At 38.4% G+C, this 25,726-nt stretch overlaps 1 pseudogene; it reads right to left on the bottom strand.

The window, feature by feature from the left end:
• LOC130848804 (flavin-containing monooxygenase 5-like) overlaps positions 1-25,726 on the bottom strand; it is a 73,127-nt pseudogene that overhangs the window by 14,656 nt on the left and 32,745 nt on the right.

The following is a 25,726-nucleotide window of genomic DNA, read 5'->3' as shown; positions in this document are numbered from 1 at the left end:
AGAACACTTAGTCTCTATACTTATTGAAGGAATTGGAGTGAAGATAGTGTCAAGTGTCACGTCAATGAAGAATGAAAGGATTTAAGAAATGGTTTTCTGGTAAGTTCAGTTTTGTAACTCTTGGTTGAGATGGTAAAGCTTCCACACTGGTAAAAGTGAACAATATGGAAGTCACAAAAGTTTGAAATATTTCTTTCTATTCCATTCTCAATTTTTTTGGACTGGATTACCAAGATGTCTACAGAGGAAACAAGCATGAGGAGGCAATTAACAATCAGCACTTCTCTCCTTACCAAGTGAGGACAGCAAGAAGGCGGCTGTTTGCAAGTCAGGAAGAAAGCTTGTACCTTGAACTGAATTGGCCAGCACCCTAGTCTTATACTTTCCAGCTTCCAGAATCAGGAAAGAGGCTTGGTTTTCCTTTTCAAAGAGAAATCAAGAGAGAGAAAAGATGGCGGCGAAGTAGAGGGAGGTGGAATGCATCCCTCTACACAGATGCATTAGGAATGCACCAAAGGTGCAATAATTCCCACAGAGAACCAACTGAACACCAGCAGATGACCTCGGACACCAGAAAGGACTGCAAGGATCCCAACATAACTGGTAGGGAGGCATCTACAATGGCTCAAAGAGGGTGAAGCAGCAGAGCTGTGGCAGACAGGAGGACTGAGAAACACACGGAGGGTCCTCACCAGAGCTCAGCATTCCCGGACTAAGACGTCGATTCACAGCTGAACAGAGGGTCTGGGAGTGGGAGCATGGGAACCAGAGAGCTGGTTCAGGGTGAGAAAAATTGTTGCCAGTAAGGTGACGGACCGAGAGGACAGGAGGGAAGAGGTCCGTGGTGAGCAGTGCCTGCCCCTGAGAGCTGCCCAGCCATGATGGCAGCTGGACGCTGCAGGCTCACGGGTGGTGGGGAGGAGCCGCAGGCATAGCCTCTCTCTCTCTTTCGGCGCCTGCAGCAGGCAGTGGAGGGACCCTCTGTGGGCCACCTAAGGCACTCAGGGATAACTGGGACCCTCAGGCCCTCGGGTGGGGCTAGCTTAAAACCCCTTGGAATGCCGGCAACAGGGAGGCTGCTGAGAGAAAGAAAAAAAAAAAAAACCCTGAGAGAGGCCCAACTCTGAGACTTTCTGTTTACACCTGAGCCACCAGGGTCCCTCTGCAACAGGCACCTCCAAGCCTGACTGAAACAACAGTGCGCCACTACTCACTCACTCCTAGGGGAAGGAGCCACTATTGTACCGTCTCCCTCCCCACACACCAACACTTACAGACGAACAATAAAGGAAGCTCTGCTGGTCACAGAATAATACAAAAAACCCAAGGCAAGTAGAAGGACACTTACAGCTGAGACTCTAAAGAAACAGAAATATTAGTATCAATTCTATTGAACTGGTCCATTCTGGGATCAGTTCTGTTTTTTTTTTCTTTCTTTTTTTTCCCTTTATTAATTACGATCTTAGTCCTAAGATATCTACAAGTTTTATAACATATTTTTTTAATTCTATTTTTTATTCTATTTTTTTTGCCTTTTTATATACTTCTATTTCTAGATAAGTTTTTGGTAGTACAAACTATATATCTCTCCTACCTTCCTTTCATCTCTTCTATACATTTCTATTCCTTTCTTTTTATTTGCATATTTCCAGTTATACTATGCTCTATTGTTCCCCAGTCTTCCATCCATTTTTAGTTTATTTTATCTTAACATACTTATAAGCAACACTATTGATCTGCTCAGACTCCTTGCTCTATTCTCCAGAAGACACACCACCTTGGTATTTAATATTAGGTTTTTGTCTTTATCTTAGTTCTTAGTACAATTGTCTAATTTCATTCTGCGAATCTCCATTCTGTCTGGTGGCACTCTAGGTCTTTTTTATATTTGACCCTAGCTTACAAAATCTCCCTGGATTAGTGTCTGTATGTGTAAGGTGTTATTTGTTTGTTTGTTTGTTTCTGCTTTTGTTTCTGTCTTGTTCTGTTTTGGTTCTCAATTTCTGTTGGTTTTCCCTTTGAATATCTGATAGCATACTGGGGCTCTTCTGTCAGGTCTTTCCAGTGCCTTATGTCCTAACGGATACAGTAATTGTGTGTCTTATACATGTATGTGTTTCCTAGACTTAGTATTTGTTTAACCCAACACACGGACATTAGTCTGGGGTTTGGACAGTCTTCTAGAAACCCCTCTATCACCAGGACAAGCAACCCCAGAAGTTTGGACTACCATGAGGAAACAAAGAAACACCATGCAGGCAAAGGAGCAGGAAAAAACCCCACAAGACCAAATAAATGAGGAGGAAATAGGAAAAATGCCTGAAAAAGAATTTAGAGTAATGATAGTAAAAATGATACAAAATTCTATAACAAAAAAGAGAAAGTACAAGAAACAGTTCATAAGAACTCAGAAAAACAAACAGCAATGTATAACAAAATAACTGAAATTAAAAATACTCTAGATGGTATAAACAGCAGAATGACTGAGGCAGAAGAATGAATAAGTGAGTTGGAAGATAGAATGGGGGAAATAAACACTACAGAGCAGGAAAAAGAAAAAAGAATGAAAAGAATAGAAGACAGTCTCAGACACCTCAGCAATAACATTAAGTGTACCAACATTCGAATTACAGGTATCCCAGAAGAAGAAGAAAAAAAAGAAAGGGTCTGAGAAAATATTTGAAGAGGTTATAGTGGAAAACTTACTCAACATGGGAAAGGAAATAATTAATCAAGTGCAAGAAGCGCAGAGAGTCCCATACAGAATAAACCCAAGGAGAAATACACCAAGACACATATTAATCAAACTAATGACAATTAAACACAAAGAAAAAATATTAAAAGCAGCAAGAGAAAAGCAACAAATAACATACAAGGGAAAGCCCATAAGGATAACAGCTGACCTTTCTACAGAAACTCTGCAGGCCAGAAGGGAATGGCAGGATATACTGAAAGTCCTGAAAGAGAGAAACCTACAGCCAAGAATACTCTACCCAGCAAGAATCTCATTCAGATTTGAGGGAGAAATCAAAAGCTTTCCAGACAAGCAAAAGTTAAGAGCATTCAGCACCACCAAACCAGCCTTACAACAATTGCTAAAGGAACTTCTCAAGGCAGGAAACACAAGAGAAGGAAAGCACCTACAAATACAAACCCAAAACAATTAAGAAAATGGTAATAGGAACACACATGTCAATAATCACCTTAAATGTAAATGGATTAAATGCTCCAACCAAAAGACACAGACTGGCTGAATGGATACAAAAACAAGACCCTTCTATATGCTGCCTACAAGAAACCCACTTCAGACCAAGGGATACATATAGACTGGAAGTAAAGGGATGGAAAAAGATATTCCATGCACATGGAAGTCAAAAGAAAGCTGGAGTAGCAATACTCACATCAGGCATATTAGACTTGAAAGTAAAGACTATTACAAGAGACAAGGAAGGACACTACATAATGATCAAGGGATGCATCCAAGAAGAACATATCACAATGGTAAATATCAATGCCCCCAATATAGGAGCACCACAATACATAAGGCAAATGCTAACAGCCATAAAAGGGGAAATCAACAGTAACACAATAATAGTGGGAGACTTGAACACCCCACTTACATCAATGGACAGATCATCCAAACAGAAAATAAATAAAGACACACAAGCTTTAAATGACACATTAGACCATCTCAACTTAATTGATATTTATAGGACATTCCATCCCAAAATGACAGCATATGCTTTCTTCTCAAGTGCACATGGAACATTTTCCAGGATAGATCACATCTTGGGTCACAAATCAAACCTCGGCAAATTCATGAAAATTGAAATCATATGAAGCATCTCAGACCAAAACGCCATGAGACTAGATATCAATTACAGGAAAAAAACTGTAAAAAAATACAAACAGATGGAGGCTAAACAATTCACTATTAAACAACCAAGAAATCACTAAAGAAATCAAAGAGGAAATCAAAAAATATCCAGAAACAAATGACAATGAAAACACAACAACCCAAAACCTATGGGATGCAGCAAAAGCAGTTCTAAGAGGGAAGTTTATAGCAATACAGTCCTATCTTAAGAAACAAGAATTATATTGAATAAACAACCTAACCTTACACCTAAAACAATTAGAAAAAGAAGAACAAAGAAACCCCAAAGTGAGCAGAAGGAAAGAAATCATAAAGATCAGAGCAGAAATAAATGAAAAAGAAAGGAAGGAAACAATAGCAAAGATCAAAAAAACTAAAAGCTGGTTCTTTGAGAAGATTAACAAAATTGATAAACCATTAGCCAGACTCATCAAGAAAAGAAGGGAGAAGACACAAATCAACACAATTAGAAATGAAAAAGGAGAAGTAACAAGTGACACCACAGAAATACAAAAGATCATGAGAGACTACTACAAGCAACTCTATGCCAATCAATTGGATAACCTGGAAGAAATGGATAAATTCTTAGAAAAATACAATCTTCCAAGACTGAACCAGGAAGAAATAGAAACCATGAACAGACCAATCACAAGTACGGAAATTGAGGCAGTGATTAAAAATCTCCCAACACACAAAAGCCCAGGGCCAGATGGATTCATGGGCGAATTCTATCAAACATTTAGAGAAGAGCTAACACCTATCCTTCACAAACTCTTCCAAAATATTGCAGAAGGAGGAATACTCCCAAACTCATTCTACGAGGCCATCATCACCCTGATCCCAAAACCAGGCAAAGATGTCACAAAAAAAGAAAATTACAGGCCAATATCACTGATGAATATAGATGAAAGAATCCTCAACAAAATACTAGCTAACAGACTGCAACAGCACATTAAAAAAATCATACACCATGATCAAGTGGGGTTTATCCCTGGGATGCAAGGATTCTTCAAAATATGCAAATCAATCAATGTGATACATCATATCAACAAATTGAAGGATAAAAACCATATGATCATCTCAATAGATGCAGAAAAAGCTTTTGGCAAAATTCAACATCCATTTATGATAAAAGCTCTCCAGAAAATGGGCATAGAAGGAAATTACCTCAACATAATAAAAGCCATATATGAAAAACCAAAAGTCAACATCGTTCTAAATGGGAAATAACTGAAAGAATTCCCCCTAAGAACAGGAACAAGACAAGGGTGCCCATTCTCACCATTATTATTCAACACAGTTTTGGAAGTTTTAGCCACAGCAATCAGAGAAGAAAAAGAAATAAAAGGAATACAAATTGGAAAAGAAGAAGTAAAATTGTCACTCTTTGCAGATGACATGATATTATACATAGAAAACCCTAAAGACTCTACCAGAAAAATGCTAGCACTAATTGATGAGTTTAGTAAAGTAGCAGGATACAAAATTAATGCACAGAAATCTCTTGCATTCCTATACACTAACAACGGAAGAGCAGAAAGAGAAATTAAGGAAACTCTCCCATTTGCCATTGCAACAAAAAGAATAAAATACCTAGGAATAAAGCTGCCTAAGGAGGCAAAAGATCTGTATGCAGAAAACTTTAAGACACTAATTAAAGAAATCAAAGACGACACAAACAGATGGAGGGACATACCATGTTCCTGGATTGGAAAAATCAACATAGTGAAAATGACTGTACTACCCAAAGCAATTTACAGATTCAATGCAATCCCAATCAAATTACCAATGGCATTTTTCACAGAACTAGAACAAGAAATCTTATGATTTGTATGGAAATGCAAAAGACCCCGAATAGCCAAAGCAATCTTGAGAAGGAAAAATGGAGTTGGTGGAATCAGTCTACCTGACTTCAAACTATACTACAAGGCCATAGTGATCAAGACAGTATGGTACTGGCACAAAAATAGAAAGGAAGATCAATGGAACAGAATAGAGAACTCAGAAGTTAGCCCAAACACATATGGGCACCTTATCTTTGACAAAGGAGGCAAGAATATACAATGGAAAAAAGACAGCCTCTTCAATAAGTGGTGCTGGGAAAATTGGACAGCAACATGTAAAAGAATGAACTTAGAACACTTCCTAACACCATACACAAGAATAAACTCCAAATGGATTAAAGACCTACATGTAAGGCCAGACACTATAAAACTAGAGGAAAACATAGGAAGAATACTCTATGACATCCATCAAAGCAAGATCCTTTTTGACACACCTCCTAGAATCATGGAAATCAAATCAAGAATAAACACATGGGACCTCATGAAACTTAAAAGCTTTTGCACACCAAAAGAAACCATAAACAAGACAAGAAGGCAACCCTCAGAATGGGAAAAAATAGTTGCCTATGAAACAACAGACAAAGGACTAACCTCCAAATTATACAAGCAGCTCATGCAGCTTAATACCAAAAAAGCAAATAACCCAATCCGCAAATGGACGGAAGACCTAAATAGACATTTCTCCAAAGAAGACATACAGATGGCCAACAAACACATGAAAAAATGTTCAACATCACTAATCATCAGAGAAATGCAAGTCAAAGCCACAATGAGGTATCACCTCACACCAATCAGAATGGCCATCATCACAAAATCTGCAAACAACAAATGTTGGAGCGGGTGTGGAGGAAAGGGAGCTCTCCTGCACTGTTGGTGGGAATGTAAGTTGGTACAGCCACTATGGAAAACAATTTGGAGGTTCCTGAAAAAACTACAAATAGAACTACCATATGATCCAGTAATCCCACTCCTGGGCATATACCCAGGAAAACCATCATCCCAAAAGAAACATGTACCATAATGTTTATTGCAGCACTATTTACAATAGCCAGGACATGGAAGCATCCTAAATGCCCATCAACAAATGAATGGATAAAGAAGATGTGGCACATATATACAATGGAATATTACTCAGCTATAAAAAGGAATGAGATGGAGCTATATGTAATGAGGTGGATAGACCTAGAGTCTGTCATACAGAGTGAAGTAAGTCAGAAAGAGAAAGACAAATACTGTATGCTAACTCATATATACGGAATCTAAAAATGGTACTGATGAACTCAGTGACAAGTCAAGAGCAAGGACACATATGCAGAGAATAGACTGGAGAACTCGAGGTTTGCGGGGGGCAGGGGGTGAAGGGGAAGCGGGGGTGAAGGGGAAGCTGAGACGAAGCGAAAGAGTAGCATAGACATATATATATTACCAACTGTAAAATAGATAGCCAGTGGGGAGTTGTTGTATAACAAAGGGAGTTCAACTCGAGGATGGATGATGCCTTAGAGGACTGGGACAGGGAGGGTGAGGGGGGAGTCAAGAGAGGGAGGGAATACGGGGATATGTGTATAAATACAGATGATTGAACTTGGTGTACCTCAAAAAATAAATAAACGGATAAAAAAACAATCAGCATTGAAGCAATGCATGAGTACGCACTACACATTTTTAATTCAATGCTGACATCACAGAAGGCAGTGTGTAGGTTACATCTCAGGAAATAGAATTTAGGCACCAAACCTGTGCAGCTACACGACTGAGCTCAATCGCCAAATCAGCTCCAGAATTTCCAATGCAGATCACAACTATTTTCTTGCTCTGAAATTTCTCTGGACTCTTGTATTCCCAACTGTGGCTATATTGACCTTTGAAACTCGTGATTCCTGTGGGCAAGGACAGAATTACTCAAGCGTTGACTATTATTTTATTTTTTAACATTGGCGTATTCTACAGCTTATTGCTGAACTCAAAGGCTGTCCTATTTAAAGCTCTCATTTTCTGGTCTACTGTTCCTGGTCTCTGAGCTGTGCTTGCCTAACATGATCAAACAGAATTAATTCTCTTACAGTTTTGTTCTGGACCAAAAATTTTAGGCTCCAGCAAATTCTCAGATTTATTAGAACTTAGATATTTTATGTCTGCCTCCTTTTTACTTATCTATACCCTGCCCGCCCTTCAAAAAAGAGCTTGGCTCCTATTTAAGTAATATATCTTCTTTGTCCATTACCTTTGCTATTTACAGCTACTGCTCTGACCCAATTCCTTGTCTTGCTTTCCCAACCCAAGCTTCCTAGGCCAAGTACATCCTGCTAACACTAGCAGTATTCACTCTGCTCTCCTACTAGGGACAAGTGCTCACAGACTCTGTAGTTGAGAAGACATAAGAACTTATTATTTTTGTTTAAAAATATGCTCTGACTTAAACAAAAACATCATATGGCAAAGCCATAATAGCTGGTTGATTTTGTAGCATTTCATCTTTTAAACAATATTGGGGCATGCACATATGGGCTTCACTGCGCCTCCTGTGACATTGGACAGCCCTACTCCAACCTAATTGTGGTTCATGCCCTCCCCTGTTCCTTTTTCCCTAAAGAATATGCTCCAAAACTTCAGCTTTCCCCTGGAAGCAGTTCTTTGATCATTACCTATTGAACTCCTGGCACAGATCTAAATGTTCCTGAACTCAATCATTGCCAAGTTCAATTTCCCATTCAATTTCTGACAGCAGCTATTTCAATTATTTCCCCTCCTCTTGGCCCTACTGAAATACCTCTCATTCCCTGAAGGTAAACTTTTCTTCCCCTTTTTTAGGAAACAATAAAAATTTGAGGTGAGTTCCTCTACACCTAAAAGTTACTATGTTTTCTTCTATCATTCCTTTGCCTCCTTTCCCCAATATAAAATGTTTCTCTTCTATTCCAAAATAAACCCTTCGCCCTGTGGCTCAGTATGGGAGGAGACCTTGAAATCAAACAGACCTAGGCATAAATCTCAGCTCTTTCACTACCGGTGGCATTTATAATGCGTAAAATGGAAATTGTTTCACCTAGCTCATAGGAATGGTATTAAGGATCCCTTTAAATGCTCCTATAACACAGTACTTGAAAAGTAAGTTTAATGCTCTTCTTCGAATGTCTTTGTCCCATTGTGTCCTGCTCAATCTTTCTGCCTTTACAGGCAGAATCAGCTCTTCCCACAACCTCTTCTATCTCAGGACATGGCAATTCCATTGCTTAGGACAATAACATTAGAGTTATCCTTGATGCCTTTTTTTTTTTTTTAAATCACATTGCATATCTGGTCCATCAGCAAATTCTTTTTTTTTATACATCTTTATTGGAGTATAATTGTTTTACAGTGTTGTATTAGTTTCTGCTGTACAATGAAGTGAATTAGCCATATGCATACATATATCCCCATACGCCCTCCCTTTGAGCTTCCCTCCCACCCTCCTTATCCCACCCCTCTAGGTCATCACAAAGCACTGAGCTGATCTCCCTGTGCTATGCAGCAGCTTCTCACTAGCTATCTAGTTTACAGTTGGTAGCATCAGCAAATTCTTTATCTTTATCTTCAAACTATATTCAGGATCTAAGCACTACTTTATATCTCTGCTGCCATCATCTTGGTCCAAACTACCATCATTTCTCACCTGAATTAGCAAGAGTCTCCTCCCTGGTCTTTCTGCTTCTGCTTTCCTAGCTCCTTCCCCAGATATTCTCAGCATGGCATCCAAAATGATTGGAGCGTGTCACTCCTCTGCTCAAAACCTCCCAACAGCTCCCATCTCAGTTAAAGCCACAGCCCAAGCCATGACCTTTAAGGACCTTCTTGATCTGGCACACGTTCACTCTCTGACATCATCTCCTTTCTCCTACTCCTGCTACACTAGACCTGTCAGGTACACTCTTACCTCAAGGCCTTTGCATTTTTTTCTTCCTTCTGTGCGATCTGCTTTCCTCAGATATCTGCATCACTTCCACAACTCCTTGGGGGCATTTGTTCAAATGCCCCTTCCTCAGTGAAGCCTTACCTGGCCATCTTATCTAATCTTGTGTCACAAGCCCCTTTCCCCAACCACCCACACCTTTGCTCTTCCCCCGTAATTGTTTCTCTTCGCAGTTATCGACTTCTACATGTTTATCTTTTTGTGTGTCTCTCTGCATCTACTGCTATGTACACTCCTTGGGGACAGAAATCTTGTCTGTTTAATTCTCTGCTGAGCCTCTAGCAGACCGTTGGTGCTCAGTAGATACTTCTTGAGTGAGTGCTGACTGAGTGAATACAGGAATATATAAACTTCTAATACACTAATAACTAACTAATAGACCTCTTTTGACCAATTTTAACTCTATCTTCTTATGCACTGGGACACAGATACTCATAGCAATGGAAAGTGGGAGGAGTCTAGCATCTCCTGAGAAACCCAAAGGAGTCTCAGGTTCAGCCCTCTTTGAGAAGACTGAGTATACATCCTGCTTCTAGAGATAAGGAAGGAGATCTTATGCAGGTAAATCATTCCTGCACCATTCCTTATATTCAGGGGACTTAAGCTTCCAAATAGTAAACAATAACACTGCAGTCTCTTCTAAGATATGTAGTGACACTAGCACTATATATTTTTATTCATAAATAGCTATTCATATTCATCATGCTATGCATATATATATATATATATACAAATATATTCAGGAATAAAGGTAAATATCAATTATTTCTGTATCTTTGATCTTACTATTTACTCCAAACTATCACCAACATAAAACAATTCCCACCTTTTGCCTTCCAATTATAGTAAAATGTAGCAGTTTCCTCTTAAAATAGTCCAGAACTGGTGGTAATAGGATATTAGTACTTTTTATTTTCAATTTTATAACATGTATTATTTGAATGGAACTTGAAAGAACATGCATTACTTTATAATCAGAAAATATCATATTTATTTTGAAACTAAGATGACTTTCAGAATTATAAACTTTCTCCAAAAATAACAATAGCCACAATGATAAAACCCCACAACACCAGAGCCTTAGCATTCAGTAGGACATACCTGGAAAGCTCTGGAGTGGCATGAAGGGATCGGTATAAAGGCCACTACACACCATAATCCCATCAAAGACATAGGATTCCTGCTTCCCTTCAGCCTGGACCACAGCATCCCACTGTTCCATGCAGAAGTCAGAGCACTTCCTCACACTGCGCACCTTTGACTGGGAATGAGACAAACTCAGATTCATGACCACTCTTCCCAGCTGCCCTCCTGTGCAAGAACTCTTGGCCTCAATGAATAAGGTTGGTTGCAGCTACTCTCCTCTGGGCTTTCATTAAAGAGTTCATTTATAACTGGTCTCCCTACCAAGGCTTTTTAAAGTAGAGATGTAGCTCAGTTTGTTCCAACTGCAGTCCTGAATGTAGCTAGGGGTGAGCCAACACCGGGTGCACAGTCTGGCATATCAGCCAGTCCTCCATACTTTCTTCCTGAAGGAAGTGAGGAGAGAAGCTCTTGCTGACTTCCCTGGAAATGTATGTAAAGCTCACCTCCAAGACTGAATGGATGCCTCACGGCATTTTGCTCTGGGCTTGGCCCTTGGCTCTAACAAGAGGGTTCCACGTATGCTGAGAGTTCTCTGCCCCACTTACCAGAAACTGGATATGCGTCAAAAGGTGAAAGTGTTTAATGTACATCTGGAGATACTCCATGATTTTGGAATTGTGCATGTAGTTGGGAAAGTGATCCGGGAAAGGGTAATCACTGTAGGCCATCATCTCCTTTGAAGTGTTGCTGGTGACAGACTTATAGATACATGGCCTGCCACCTTCAATCTTCTGCTACCAAGAAAATAAAGGACACCTGCTACCATATATCAACGTTAAGAATAGATCAAAGTATGGGTTTTTTTCAAGATGAAGAACATTGTTATATTAATGAATCCCATGATATTAGAACATTCATGTACAAAAATATCCCTTTTGATAAGGGCAATCTCTGTAAATATGACCAGTCTTTCTTATAAGTGAAAGCTTTAGGGCATCATGTAGTGAAATCAGATGATGTAACGTGGTATTTGGGGGCTTTTTGTCATGGTCCTTGAGGTGTATTGTTGCATGGCTTGGTCCAGGAAACTGACATCAAATCATGTCTCTGAATCTATTTCTTCACCTGTAAATAAGTACTTGTCTACCTCACAGAGTTGTTGTGGAGGTCAAATAATACACATAAAATGCTTTAAAAACCTTACATGGTAAAATAATAATTGCATGCAGTGTTATAGGACTAATAGCAATTGCAGGCACAGGGTGCAGTGGACATCAGGCTGGGAGATTGGAGAACTTTTTCTGGAGATGTGTCTGTATCACTCACGGTCCAACCAGGAATGTGGGAGCTACTCTCTCAGTACTTGAAACAGGGAATGTAATGCAGAGAACTTGTAGCACAGGTAATGAGAAACCTGAAAGGCCAATGAGGTATCAGTGACATATTCCAGAGATTAGCAAAAGCAGGCAGCCAGCAGTACCTCTAGGCTAGACCTAGGCAGCTAAGAGTTGGTATGTTTCCACCTTCCTTGTTTTCCCCTCCATGGCAACCTTGGAGGCCATGTGGTCCAGGGGTATGACTATAAGTTGGAGAAGGGCCATTTAATCCGATTAGGGTGCAGGCCAAAAACTATCATTGTGCTAAGCTCTTGAGATTCCCAAGTTGATGTTTAGTTACCCTGACAGATGCATATATACTATTGGGCTGAAGATAAAAATCTAAAGTTTATGTATTAGCATATATGTGATAACTGAATCCAAGGAAGGATAAGGAATTATCCTAAGGAACTTGCAAAGAATTAGAAGACCAGAAGACTGAGAATAGAGCTATAATCAGCTATATTTAGAGGCCAAATGGAAAAAATATTGAGAGGGAAAATCAGAAAGAAAACAGTGTGAAATCACAGAAGCTAGACACAAGTGTTTTTTTTTTTTTTTTTTAAATGAGCTTGTTTTTAACATCATTGGATCCCCTTGAGAAAGCAATAAAATTCTGGATAGAAAGTCCATTCAATTTGTCAACTTTTCTTGGTAACATCGGTGAGAGCAATTTTGGGGAAGTGTGGAATGACCATCACATAGTGATGGTGGGGATGAAGGAAGAGCAAGCACGTACTTCTCCTTCCAGGAACTAGACTCTGAAGGGAGGAAAGTGATTGAACATCACCCTCGGCGGGAAGGAAGAAATGGGATTCAAAGTACAGGAGTAGGTACTAATAAAAATAACAACTATCATGCTGGTAGTTGAAGGGTAAATTAGTCTTGTAATCCTAGCATTCCTATATCCCAAATATGGAAAAAAATGTCATTACACATATAGAAGCATAAGGCTATCAAACTTACCTCATATTGCCACAGCCCTCCAATGTCATTGCTTCCTTCAAAACAGATGGGCTCCAGTCCCTCCTCCAGACAGACCTTAATGGCGCCTAATCCACTGACCCCAGCACCAATCACTGCAATTCTTTTTCTTGGCATTGTGTCTTGTATCAGGAAACATATTAGTATAAAATCAGGTTTTTATTGACATGTAATTTTTTCTATAATGCAAGATTAGTTTTTTTTCTAAAATTGCTATTTAATGCATTTAAGGAATATCCTACTCATAGCTGTTATGTCTTTCAAAGGCACGTCGAGTGACAGAAAATCCTAGCTCTCACATGGGCTTTCTTATTTTCAAGTACAAAGGAGGTTGTTTTTTAAAAAGGTTTGACTCCTAAAATTTTCCTGGTCATATGACTTCACATTTTTACATTTCTTTTGTAATAGCTTCCTTCTACCTAATACATTTATACACACACACACACACACACACACACACACACACACACACACACCCTGAAAAACCTCTTCATACACAGATTTTGCCCAGAATGACTTTTTTGTCTTTCCATTATGATTTATTACATGACAGTGAATACAGTTCCCTGTGCTGTACAATAGAACCTTGTTGTTTATCCATCCTGTCTGTAATAGTTTGCACCTGCTAGTCCCAAACTCCCAATCCCACCCTCCCCTGCGCGCCCCCCTCTCCCCACTTTGGCAACCACAACTCTGTTTTCTATGTCTGTGAGTCTGTTTCTGTCTTACAGATAAGTTCATTTGTGTCATATTTTAGATTCCATATATAAGTTATATCATATGGTAGTTTTCTTTCTTTTTCTGATTTCTCCTGTTAGTATGATAATCTCTATGTCTATCCATGTTGCTACAAATGGCATTATTTCATTCTATTTTATGGTGGAGTGATATTTCATTGTATAAATATACCACATCTTCTTTATCCATTTATCTGTTGATGGACATTTAGTTTGTTCTGATGTCTTAGCCATTGTAAATAGCACTGCTATGAACATAGGGGTGCATATATCTTTTCAAATTATAGTCCAAACTGACTTTCAATTCCTTCCACTACTACTTTTGCACAGTTTACTTTATTTAAGCCAGAGAACCCCTACTTTTGCCTCATGATAGGGTTTGAAATGGAGGGAAAAAAGAAAACCTCTACAGAGATTTTATCATATAACTATCATTCATTATGCTCTTCTTGTGGCGAAGAGTGTACGTGGTCTTTAGAAAAGTAGTCCAACTGTCTTCACACCAGAGATTAATATTCTGCCATTCGTTCATTCAATAAATATTTATTGGGTAGCTACTATGAACCATACACTACTTTAGTGGGGCAGATACTGCAGTGAACAGATCAGACACAGTTCTTTGAAAACATTCTAATGAGGTAGGGGCCAGAGAAAAGCAAATAAGTAGTAGGCCAGATGATGGTACATTCTATGGAGAAAAATGAAGCAGGGTAGTGTCTACAGGACATAGAGGAGCCAGGGTACTTTTTATACAGTATGGTCAGAGGCGGATTCACGGATGACGTTTAAGCAGGAAGTGAGGCAGGCACTTGTTGGACTTTTTTTGAAGAAAAGTAAGGGAAGTTTTATGACTGGTACCAAAAGAAAATAAGGAGTATAATGAGGTTGGACAGGAAGTATTAGGCACCAGTATCAGAGGCAGTATCAGTATCAGAGGTCAGACTAGGCAGGGTACTTTTTCAAAGGATAGAGCAAAGAAAATATTTGGTATTCAGAAATGCCACTCACCTGTAAGTGCCTCTGAGGACACTAATTGTCTTCTCACCCTCTCTATTCTACGACATTACATTTGATCCTTTACCACTTAAATGAACCACAAAGAAATAGAATTTTCTTAAGGGATGTCTCAACTTATTATGGGGTGATTTTCTCCCTGGATCTTTGCTCTTTACTCTGAATTGAAGGAGAAACTGAATGGTATTCTGTACTGCATTTCAATAAGTTTTTATTATAGTGGATTAAAGCAGCTCTTAAAATATGACTGTTGAGAGAAAAAGATGGCGGCGAAGTAGAGAGACGTGGAGTGCATCCCTCTCCACAGATGCATTGGGAATGCACGGAAGGACACAGTCATTCCCACAGAGAACCAGCTGAACACCAGCAGACGGCCTCGGACACCGGAAAGGGCTGCGGAGAACCTGACATAGCCGGTAGGGAGGCATCTACGAGGGCTCAAAGAGGGTGAAGCGGCGGAGCTGTGGCAGACGGGAGGGAGTGAGAAACATACGGAGGGTCCGCAGCGCAGCTCAGCGTTCCCGGACCGAGACATCGATCCGCGGCTGAACGGAGGGTCCAGGAGCGGGAGCGTGGGAACCGGAGAGCTGGTTCAGGGGGAGAAACATTGTTGCCGGTAGGGTGACGGACCGAGAGGACAGGAGGGAGGAGGTCCGCGGAGAGGAGTGCCGATCCCTGAGAGCTGCCCGGCCATGATGGCGGCTGGAGGCTGCAGGCTCCCGGGCGGGGGGGAGGAGCCACGCGCATAGCCTCTCTCTCTCTTTCTGCGCCTCTGCAACAGGCAGCGGAGAGACGCCCTGCGGGGCCACATAAGGCGCTCAGGGATAACAAGCACCCTCAGGCGCTCGGGCGGGGCTAGATTAAAACTCCTTGCAAAGCCAGCAGCAGGGAAGCTGCCGAGAGAAAAAAAAAAAAAAACCAGCATCAAAAAGAAAAAACCCCGAGAGAGGCCCAACTCTAAGACTTTCTGTGTACGCCTGAGCCACCAGCGCCCTCTGCAACAGGCACCTCCAAGCCTGACTGAAGCAACAGTGCGCCACTGCTCACTCCCTCCCAGGAGAAGGAGCCACTATTGCACCCTCTCCCTCCCCACACACCGAGGCTTACAGACGAACAATAAAGGAACCTCTGCTGGTCACAGAATAACGCAAAAAAAAAAACCCAAGGCAAGGAAAAGGACACTTACAGCTGAGACGCTAAGGAAACAGAAATAGTAGTATCAATACCTATTGAACTGGTCCATTCTGGGATCAGTTCTGGATTTTTTTTTTTTTTTTTCTTTCTCTTTTTTTTTTTTTTTTTTTGATTTATTAAATACGATCTTAGCCCTAAGGGATCTACAAGTTTTACAACATAATTTTATAAGGATATTTTTTACTTTTTTTTTTTTTTTTTTTTGCCTTTTTATATACTTCTATATCTAGCTAAGTTTTTGGTAGTACGGACAAAATATCTTTCATACTTTCCTTTCATCCCTTTCTTTTATACACTTCTATTCCTTTCTTTTTCTTTGCATATTTCCAACCACATTACGCTCTTCTGTTCCCCTTTCTTCCAGCCATTTTAAGTGTATTTTATCTTAACATACTTATAAGCAACACTACTGGTCTGCTCAGACTCCTTGCTCTATTCTCCAGATGATGCACTGCCTTGGTATTAATATTAGGCTTTTGTCTTTATCTTAGTTCTTAGTACAGTTGTCTAATTACATTCTGAGAATCTCCATTCTCTCTGGTGGTACTCCAGCTCATTTCTATATTTGATCCTAGCTTACAAAATCTCCCTGGATTGATGTTTGTATGTGTAGGGTGTTATTTGTTGTTTGCTTGCTTTTGCTTTTGTCTCTGATTTGTTCTGTTTCAGTTGTCAATTTCTGCTGGGTTTCTCTCTGAATATCTGATAGCACACTGGGGTTCTGTCAGGTCTTTCTAGAGCCTTATGTCCTAACGGATTCAATAATTGTGTGTCTTATACATGTATGTGTTTCCTAGACTGAATATTCGTCTAATCCAATACTTGGACATTAGTCTGAGGCTTGGACAGTCTTCTATAAACACCTCTATCACCAGGACAAGCAACCCCAAAAGCTTGGACAACCATGAGGAAACAAAGAAACACCATGCAGGCAAAGGAGCAGGAAAAAAACCCACAAGACCAAATAAATGAGGAGGAAATAGGAAAAATGCCTGAAAAAGAATTTAGAGTAATGATAGTAAAAATGATACAAAATCTCGATAACAAATTAGAGAAAGTACAAGAAACAGTTCATAAGAACTCAGAAAAACAAACAGCAATGGATAACAAAATAACTGAAATTAAAAATACTCTAGATGCTCTAACCAGCAGAATGACTGAGGCAGAAGAACGAATAAGTGAGTTGGAAGATAGAATGGAAGAAATAAACGCCACAGAGCAGGAAAAAGATAAAAAAATAAAAAGACTAGAAGACAGCCTCAGAGACCTCAGTGATAACCTTAAACGTACCAACATTCGAATTATAGGCATCCCAGAAGAAGAAGAAAACAAGAAAGGGTCTGTGAAAATATTTGAAGAGGTTCTAGTGGAAAACTTCCCCAACATGGGAAAGGAAATAATGAACCAAGTCCAAGAAGCACAGAGAGTCCCATACAGAATAAACCCAAGGAGAAATACACCAAGACACATATTAATCAAACTAACGACAATTCAACACAAAGAAAAAATATTAAAAGCAGCAAGAGAAAAGCAACAAATAACATATAAGGGAAAACCCATCAGGATAACAGCTGACCTTTCTACAGAAACTCTGCAGGCCAGAAGGGAATGGCAGGATATACTGAAAGTCCTGAAAGAGAGAAACCTACAGCCAAGAATACTCTACCCAGCAAGAATCTCATTCAGATTTGAGGGAGAAATCAAAAGCTTTCCAGACAAGCAAAAGTTAAGAGAATTCAGCACCACCAAACCAGCCTTACAACAAGTGCTAAAGGAACTTCTCTAAGTAGGACACACAAGAAAAGGAAAACACCTACAAATACAAACCCAAAACAATTAAGAAAATGGTAATTGGAACACACATGTCAATAATCACTTTAAATGTAAATGGATTAAATGCTCCAACCAAAAGACACAGACTGGCTGAATGGATACAAAAACAAGACCCTTCTATATGCTGCCTACAAGAAACCCACTTCAGACCAAGGGATACATATAGACTGAAAGTGAAGGGATGGAAAAAGATATTCCATGCAAATGGAAGTCAAAAGAAAGCTGGAGTAGCAATACTCATATCAGACAAATTAGACTTGAAAGTAAAGACTATTAAAAGAGACAAGGAAGGGCACTACATAATGATCAAGGGATCCATCCAAGAAGAACATATCACAATGGTAAATATCTATGCCCCAAATATAGGAGCACCTCAATACATAAGGCAAATGCTAACAGCTATAAAAGGGGACATCGACAGGAACACAATTATAGTGGGAGACTTGAACACCCCACTTACATCAATGGACAGATCATCCAAACAGAAAATAAATAAAGACACACAAGCTTTAAATGACACATTAGACCATCTCGACTTAATTGATATTTATAGGACATTCCATCCAAAAACGACAGACTACACGTTCTTCTCAAGTGCACACGGAACATTTTCCAGGATAGATCACATCTTGGGTCACAAATCAAACCTCAGCAAATTCAAGAAAATTGAAATCATATCAAGCATCTTCTCAGACCACAACGCCATGAGACTAGATATCAATTACAGGAAAAAAACTGCAAAAAATACAAACACATGGAGGCTAAACAATTCACTATTAAACAACCAAGGAATCACTACAGAAATCAAAGAGGAAATCAAAAAGTATCTAGAAACAAATGACAACGAAAACACAACAACCCAAAACCTATGGGATGCAGCAAAAGCAGTTCTAAGAGGGAAGTTTATAGCAATACAGTCCTACCTTAAGAAACAAGAAAATGATCGAATAAACAACCTAACCTTACACCTAAAACAACTAGAGAAAGAAGAACAAAGAAACCCCAAAGTGAGCAGAAGGAAAGAAATCGTAAAGATCAGAGCAGAAATAAATGAAAAAGAAAGGAAAGAAACCATAAGAAAAATAAATAAAACTAAAAGCTGGTTCTTTGAGAAGATTAACAAAATTGATAAACCATTAGCCAGACTCATCAAGAAAAAAAGGGAGAAGATGCAAATCAACAGAATTAGAAATGAAAAAGGAGAAATCACAACGGACACCTCAGAAATACAAAACATCATGAGAGACTACTACAAGCAACTATATGCCAATCAATTGGATAACCTGGAAGAAATGGATACATTCTTAGAAAAATACAATCTTCCAAGACTGAACCAGGAAGAAATAGAAACCATGAACAGACCAATCACAAGTACAGAAATTGAGGCAGTGATTAAAAATCTCCCAACACACAAAAGCCCAGGACCAGATGGATTCACAGGCGAATTCTATCAAACATTTCGAGAAGAGTTAACACCTATCCTTCTCAAACTCTTCCAAAATATTGCAGAAGGCGGAGCACTCCCAAACTCATTCTATGAGGCTACCATCACCCTGATACCAAAACCAGGCAAAGATGTCACAAAAAAAGAAAACTACAGACCAATATCACTGATGAATATAGATGCAAAAATCCTCAACAAAATACTAGCTAACAGACTGCAACAGCACATTAAAAAAATCATACACCACGATCAAGTGGGGTTTATCCCTGGGATGCAAGGATTCTTCAATATACGCAAATCAATCAACGTGATACATCATATCAACAAATTGAAGGATAAAAACCATATGATCATTTCAATAGATGCAGAAAAAGCTTTTGACAAAGTTCAACATCCATTTATGATAAAAGCTCTCCAGAAAATGAGCATAGAAGGAAATTACCTCAACATAATAAAAGCCATATATGACAAACCAAAAGCCAACATTGTTCTCAATGGAGAAAAACTGGAAGAATTCCCTCTAAGAACAGGAACAAGACAAGGGTGTCCACTCTCACCACTGTTATTCAACATAGTTTTGGAAGTGTTAGCCACAGCAATCAGAGAAGAAAAAGAAATTAAAGGAATCCAAATTGGAAAAGAAGTAAAATTATCACTCTTTGCAGATGACATGATACTATATATAGAAAACCCTAAAGACTCTACCAGAAAACTGCTAGCACTCATTGATGAGTTTAGTCAAGTAGCAGGATACAAAATTAATGCACAGAAATCTCTTGCATTCCTATACACTAACAACGGAAGAGCAGAAAGAGAAATTAAGGAAACTCTCCCATTCACCATTGCAACCAAAAGAATAAAATACCTAGGAATAAACCTGCCTAAGGAGGCAAAAGATCTGTATGCAGAAAACTTTAAGACATTGATGAAAGAAATCAAAGATGACATAAACAGATGGAGGGATATACCATGTTCCTGGATTGGAAGAATCAACATCGTGAAAATGACTGTACTACCCAAAGCAATTTACAGATTTAATGCAATCCCGATCAGATTACCAATGGCATTTTTCACAGAACTAGAGCAAGAAATCTTACGATTTGTATGGAAACGCAAAAGACCCCGAATAGCCAAAGCAATCTTGAGAAGGAAAAATGGAGTTGGTGGAATCAGGCTTCCTGACTTCAAACTATACTACAAGGCCATAGTGATCAAGACAGTATGGTACTGGCACAAAAATAGAAAGGAAGATCAATGGAACAGAATAGAGAACTCAGAAGTAAGCCCAAACACATATGGGCACCTTATCTTTGACAAAGGAGGCACGAGTATACAATGGAAAAAAGACAGCCTCTTCAATAAGTGGTGCTGGGAAAATTGGACAGCAACATGTAAAAGAATGAACTTAGAACACTTCCTAACACCATACACAAGAATAAACTCCAAATGGATTAAAGACCTACATGTAAGGCCAGACACTATCAAACTCCTAGAGGAAAACATAGGCAGAACACTCTTTGACATACATCAAAGCAACATCCTTTTTGACCCACCTCCTAGAATCATGGAAATAAAATCAAGAATAAACGAATGGGACCTCATGAAACTTAAAAGCTTTTGCACAGCAAAAGAAACCATAAACAAGACTAAAAGGCAACCCTCAGAATGGGAAAAAATAATTGCCTATGAAACAACGGACAAAGGATTAACCTCCAAAATATACAAGCAGCTCAGGCAGCTTCATACCAAAAAAGCAAATGACCCAATCCACAAATGGGCAGAAGACCTAAATAGACATTTCTCCAAAGAAGACATACAGATGGCCAACAAACACATGAAAAGATGCTCAACATCACTCATCATCAGAGAAATGCAAGTCAAAGCCACAATGAGGTATCACCTCACACCAATCAGAATGGCCATCATCACAAAGTCTGGAAACAACAAATGTTGGAGAGGGTGTGGAGAAAAGGGAACTCTCCTGCACTGTTGGTGGGACTGTAAGTTGGTACAGCCACTATGGAAAACAATTTGGAGGTTCCTTAAAAAACTACAAATAGAACTACCATATGATCCAGTCATCCCACTCCTGGGCATATACCCAAAGAAAACCATAATCCCAAAAGAAACTTGTACCATAATGTTTATTGCAGCACTCTTTACAATAGCCAGGACATGGAAGCAACCTAAATGCCCATCAACAAATGAATGGATACAGAAGATGTGGCATATATATACAATGGAATATTACTCAGCTATAAAAAGGGATGAGATGGAGCTATATGTAATGAGGTGGATAGAACTACAATCTGTCATACAGAGTGAAGTAAGTCAGAAAGAGAAGGACAAATATTGTATGCTAACTCACATATACGTAATCTAAAAATGGTACTGATGAACTCAGTGACAAGAACAGGGAAGCAGATACAGGGAATGGACTGGAGAACTCGAGGTATGGGAGGGGGCGGGGGGTGAAGGGGAAACTGAGAAGAAGCGGGAGAGTAGTACAGACATATATATACTACCAACTGTAAAATAGTCAGTGGGAAGTTATTGTATAACAAAGGGAGTCCAACTCGAGGATGGAAGATGCCTTAGAGGACTGGGGCAGGGAGGGTGGCGGGGACTCGAGGGGGGGGGCGTCAAGGAAGGGAGGGAATATGGGGATATGTGTATAAAAACAGTTGATTGAACCTGGTGTACCCCCCAAAAAAATAAAATAAAATAATAATAATAAAAAAAAAATATGACTGTTTTTTACTCTAGAGTTCCTTGGCAAATTCTTTTCATTTAAGGCTTATTGACATTACCCTCTACCAATGATGTTCTGCCACTACTTGAAAATGTATCCAGAGGCTATAAGCAATGACAACAGCAAGCACCTAAATAATTCCCCCGAGTACACAAGTTAATGCATAGTATAGGTATTCCAGATACTTAGCAGAATTATAGTGTCAGACGACACCCTGGACCTCACAAGAGCAGAATGAGCCTGTATTAACAAGGAAACTGAATCGCAGAAATACATGGATAAAGAACATTGGATTTATTAATTTGAAAAGTAGACACAAATACTCACTGTTCATTTTTAAATGCCAAGGTTATTACACTTCCATTAAGATATATGAATTTGTTTGGAAAACCAACTTTAAAATGTCAAAAATATCTAGTCAAATACTTTTCTTGAGGCTATTTAGATTCCTTGGCTGTTGAAAAAAAAGCTATTAGCACATACAATTTGTGTTTAGTATGTAATAGGTGTGTCCTTGATCATTTATATCCCCGCAATCTTCCAGCAGCTGCCTTTAAACTCTGGTTTCCATTCATGTCTGTTCATTTATCCTCTCACCTGAAACAAACCCAAATGAAATCTCAGCAGGCCAAAACCCTCTCCATGTATGCAGTGGACACTATCCCCAACCCATCTTCTACCCCACTGGAAATTGTAACATGTTGCTTTTTCAATGAATTCTTGGTCTATTTTTTCCTTCCCTTGTGAATATTCCATACTAATTAGCCTTTTTCTTTCTGTTGCATATATAGAGCACAAGGATATTTTTCTAATCATGCAATTATAGGGTATAAAATAAAAAATTTGAAATACCCATTAACCTCCAGGGTCTTCGAGGAAATAAAGGTCATAAAACTAACCTGTAGCAAGAAGAAAAAGAAAAGCAGATTCGCTCCTGAAGTCTGCAGGTGCCGAGATAAGAAATGGACTCCAGAATGCTTGTCTCCTAAGGAGACCACTGGCTTCTTCTTTGCTCTTTTCTATGCTGAGGTAGCCCACCAATATGTTTTATAAGATGGCTAATTTGCAAAACTCCTCCCCATGTCTCTCTCCTTTTCACCTGGCTTTTAAAATTGGGATTCAGGTAAAGAAATTGGCATGTCATCAAATTTTTCTAAACAGTAATTGTGTTGGTCTCACAAAGTTTAATCAAATATAATCTAATTAAGGTGTGATGAAGCCTGGAAGAAACTTCATTAAGACAGTACACATCTCTGGAATTGATCTATAGTGAAACTTGGAAAATATGGGGTAACATTTCATCTCCTGGGGTGATAAAAACAAATGTAAAGGCAGTGCAGTGGATAGAGCATTATCACCAAAGCTGGAATAGGGAATGGGAGCGATTGACCAAAAACATCCTCGTATACAACATTTTCTCTATTTCTATTTGTTTATGGTAAATTCCTACAACTGCAATGGCTGAATCAAAAAGCATTTGAGGAACAATTTTTCAGATCTTCAGTACATTATCTCATAAAGATTAAAGCAGTTTCATTATGATTAAAAATGTTTGAAGGTACCTTTTCCTTGTCCTTGCCAATTACAAAATATTCCATTTTCTTAATGGAATCTGCGATTCTTTGAATATCAATAAGTCTAAATTCTGTACATATATCTTTGCTCCATTTGTATTTCTTCTTTGGTGAATTCGATGACTATCATTTCCACATTTTTCTATTCTTTTTGTTTGAAGGAATCTTTAATGTTGTAAATAGACACCATTTTTCCTATCATACATTTTCAAATATTTTCTCTCATTTTGTCATTAGTTTTTAAAAATTACTTAGATTTTTCTTCCATTTTGATCAGTGATATATATCTTTTCCTTTATATTTAGTTGGTGGCTATTACATCATACTCATATTTTTCTCTATCTCAAGATTGTGAAATAATTCATCTACATTAGATTCTTTCTTGTGGTTTTATGTTTTTATTTACCTTTGGTATTTCTAGAATTCAATTTTGACATACAGTGTCAATACTTCAACTTGATCCTTTTTTTCAATCGTTCACTGGGTGGCTTTGACCATTTTATTGAGCAAATCATCCTAACCCTACCATACTGGAAATGACACTTTAATAATATATTCAATATTTATACATTTGGTTTTATTGTAGATTTTTATTTCCTGCTCCATGAATGCTTTTCTACATTCAGATATCAAAACCATACTGTTTAGTTATTGTTGCTTTAAAGGATTTGTAATATTTCCCTGTGCAGCAGAATTGTTACTCTTCTTTTTTAATATTTTCTTGACTTTCCTATCATTTGTTTTTCTCAATGAAACTTGGGTTAATTTTTCATAGTTTCAGCAGAAAATTTTTTTAAATTTATCAGCTAATTATGGGATAATTGGCATCTTTATAACATGGAACTTCTTTGTTTAGTCACATTTTTTGTAACCTATTGTAAAATTTTCTTTACGTGGGCTCACAAATTTTATTGTTGATTTCTAGTTGCATATCTGATTATTATTGGCAATGTTAATTTTTTCATTGTATTTTTAAACACTGCTGGCATATTAGTTAATAGTTATGTACATATTTACTTATATATTAGATAGAAACTATATATATGGTATCTTTTAATAGTTCATACATATACATATAATTGCAGTCATTTCAAACTCATTCAAAGTATTTCATAGATTCTCATGTCAGCCCACATAAAAAAGTCAAAGAATCAAAATAATATAATTTAGTTTCTCCCTTTCTGATAAGTATTCCTATATTTTCCCTCTCATTTACTGAGTTGTCTAGAATTTTCAGAACAATTTCCAACAGATGTGGTTGCTGAGCATGTTCTCTTGTGTGTTTCACCCTTAAGTATGATGCTAGCTCCTGGTCTGAGGGACATACACTATATCACATTAAGGAAATATTTCTTCTCTTTCTAGATAGCTCTGTATGTGGGTGCCCGTGTGTATCTGTGTGTTTAATCAGGGAACAGTACTGATTTTATTGAATGTGTGCCTGAATCTATTAAGATAATCTTATAGCTTTTAAATTTTCATCTGTTACTGTAAATGATTATATTAATAGATTTCTCCATTTGAACCACGTTTGCATCCTACATTAACTCTTACTTGGTCTTGACATACTAATATTGAAAAGTGTTGTATTCTATTTCTTAGAACTTTTTGAACAGTTTTTGCAGTTAAAATTATACCTAAAATTGACCTATTGTTACTTTTTCTCTGTGCTGTTTTGTCAAGGCTATGCTATCTTTGTTATCAGGGTTATGAAAAAGCTTTCACTTTATACTTTGGCCAGTTTACATGGTGTGGTAATCATCTATATACGGAAGGTTAACACCCATTTTCCTGGGTAACTGTCTGAGCCCAGTTATTTTCTTTTACTTCTTTAAACTCTTCATTTTATAAGTTTTATATTTTTTCATCTGTCAGTTCAGTTACTTATTCTTTTCACTGAAGATTGTTCATTTATAGGTCTCAAAAGTTCCATCTGCTATTATATATAATCTTAAGACTTTTAGCTCTCTGCTGATTTGTAACTGCCCTATGTTGCTTTTCAATTTTGTGTATTGTGCATTCCCCTAATTTTACTTTGGACTAATAGCAGAGCTTGTCCAAT

The sequence above is a fragment of the Hippopotamus amphibius genome, chromosome 3, assembly GCF_030028045.1.
Source record: "Hippopotamus amphibius kiboko isolate mHipAmp2 chromosome 3, mHipAmp2.hap2, whole genome shotgun sequence".
Lineage (NCBI taxonomy): Eukaryota > Metazoa > Chordata > Mammalia > Artiodactyla > Hippopotamidae > Hippopotamus > Hippopotamus amphibius.
Note: the sequence above shows the minus strand (reverse complement) of the source record. Positions and strands in the feature narration are given on the sequence as shown.